The following is a 2,779-nucleotide window of genomic DNA, read 5'->3' on the forward strand; positions in this document are numbered from 1 at the left end:
GCAAAGGCCCGACGGCCCTGCCCACGCTGCGCCCCGCCCCTCGCGCCGGGACCCGCCACCCAGCCGGGCCGGAGCGCGGGGCGGGCTCCAGGTCGCTGCGTCCCGCCCCCGGCCTCCCGGAAGCCTGCCCTAACCTGATGGGGCTTTTCAGCGTTTTTAAAAAATAATTTTTATTTTTAACTTTACTGCGCAAAGCAGTCCATGTCTACAAAACTTGCAGCAGCCTCAACAAGGATACTGACTGCAAGCGATTGGAAAACATGAAATATAGATGTGTGTGATATGCATATGTATATAAATCTTCCTAAATTTATTATAATGGGACCCAAAAATTGGCCACCGTGGGCATCAGCTCGTTCGTTCTGAAAATTTTAAATAAAAAGGCATCAAGCATCCCTCCGGACCTTCCTGAAGGAACTGTGTTTCAGAATCACAGAAGAGTTGGGCAGGGAAGGTTCCTTTTGGAAAAGTGTAGCTAATACGTGAGTAAGGTGGTCAGAAAGCCATTTGCACTCCTTAATGGAATGGTGGATTCCGGCGACGATCATCAAAAGAGACTAAACCCAAGAAGGGGAACTTGCAGGCGCAGGGCCACGTTAGGAACACTGGGTCCCGCCAATCGGTTGGTCTCGGTGTCAGGAAGTGCCAGCGCCACCCACGACGGGGTGTCGACGAGATGCGCTGAGCTTGAACCTCCTCCGGCATCTACATCAAACCAACAGTTTACAGGAAAAGTGGGGAACGGAGGAGAAGTTAGAAGCAGGCAAAAGCAACGAGCCCACGCCAGAGTGAGTGTAAGGCATTCTGCAGGACACACGACCCGGTTTCTTCAGCAAATAAACGGCATAAAAGGTGAAAGGGAGCATTGTTGGTTTTAAAGACTGAAGAGCCACAATAACCAAATGCAATGCAGAACCTTGTTTGCATTCGGAATCAAACAAAACAAGTCTAACCGGACTTCATTTTTGCCAACCCAGGAGTGAAAAATTGTATCTTATTTTTGAACTTACATCTTCTGGATTCCTGGTTGAGGTTTTCATATATTTTATTGGCCATTTGATTTACTCCACTGAGGATTGCCTGTTCATATCTTTTGAACATTTTTTTTCTTGTGTTGTTTATCTTTTTTAAGAGTAAACACTTTTATTGACGTGTATCAAAACATAGAGAAACATACACATATCATAAGTGCCTCTTTGTGGACTTTCACAAACAGAACAAACCAGCACCCAGAGTAAGAAATGGAACATTATCGGCTCCCCCCAAAGGCTCCCTGTGTCCCCTCTCATTCGCTATGTCCCCTCCAAAATTTAGGATTCATTTTGCCTGTGTTTGAATCTTATGTAAATAAAATCACGCAGTAGGACTCTTTCATGGTTGGCTTCTTTTGTTCAACTTTTTATTTGCTATCCACCCGCACTGTTGCATATATGCCTTTTTTTCTTGATTTATAGGATGTTCTTTGTATCTTCTAGAAGCCAATCCTTTGGTATATAATATTTTAGAAGAAAATATAGAAGAAGGCCGGGTACAGTGGTTCACGCCTGTAATCCTAGCACTCTGGGAGGAAGAGGTGGGAGGATTTCTTGAGCTCAGGAGTTCAAGACCAGCCTGAGTAAGAGCGAGACCCGTCTCTACTAAAAATAGGAAAATAAAATTAGCTGGGCAGCTGGCCAACTAAAAATAGAAAAAATTAGCAGGGTGTGGTTGGAAGGCTGAGACAGGAGGATCGCTTGAGCCCAGGAGTTCGAGGTTGCTGTGAGCTAGCCTGACACCACGGCACTCTAGGCTGGGCAACAGAATGAGACTCTGTCTCAAAAAAAAAGAAGAAGAAGAACATACGACTACCTACTTAATATTTTTTAAATGGACATACTTTTTTTTTTTTTCTTGAGACAGGGTCTCACTCTGTCGCCCAGGCTGGAGTGCAGTGGAGAGATCTTAGCTCACTGTAAGCTCGAACTCCTGGGCTCAAGCGACCCTCCAGTCTGGGCCTCCCAAAGTGCTAGGATTACAGGGCTGTGCCACCACACCCAAATGGACACAATTTCATGTACTTAAATAAACATATATAAGAAGAAACTTTACATCACTATCATCCTAAGCAGCAAAATCCATGAAAACACAGGTTCAATATGCTAGTTATATTTTTAAAAAATTCACGGAAATTAATATACAACTTAAAAAAAATGTTTACTTGTATATTGCCTAAATCCTGTCCTGCACCACCTAAGTTTGTGTTTTGTTTTTTATCTTTGTTTTTCTCTTTGCAGAGAAGAGGAGCTTATCCAAATTCTATTGCACTCTTCATTTATTCGCTCACTCACTCACTCATTCATTCATTCAACAAATACCTATTGCTTACCACGTCTGAAGCCAGACCTTATTCTGGGTTCTTCATGTTTTTTCATGGGGCAGTTTTTAAAAAATAACTTTATTCTTTCTAAAATCCTAAAATAGCTTATAGTCCACCTTTTTGTGGCATAATTTAACTTTATCTTTTTTGCGATATAATTTAAATGTTTGCCTTTAACGAATTAATGCTTTTAGCAGAAAAAAAAATTGTGGTACAATGTAACTGTTCTAGTCACAAGATAATTACAGGATTCGGAAAATGCATTATTTCCGAGTGCATTACAGACAATGTGATGCGGTAATGAGAGTTTAAAGTTATCTAATAGATGCCTTCTTCTTTTAGATCTTCCCTCTGTCCCTGCGATGGAACTATTTGGCGCCTTTTTACTACACAGCTAATACATGTTTCTTGTATAGAAATATT

This window comes from Propithecus coquereli, unplaced genomic scaffold (genome assembly GCF_000956105.1).
Source record: "Propithecus coquereli isolate 6110/MARCELLA unplaced genomic scaffold, Pcoq_1.0 Scaffold4929, whole genome shotgun sequence".
NCBI classification, from domain to species: Eukaryota; Metazoa; Chordata; class Mammalia; order Primates; family Indriidae; genus Propithecus; species Propithecus coquereli.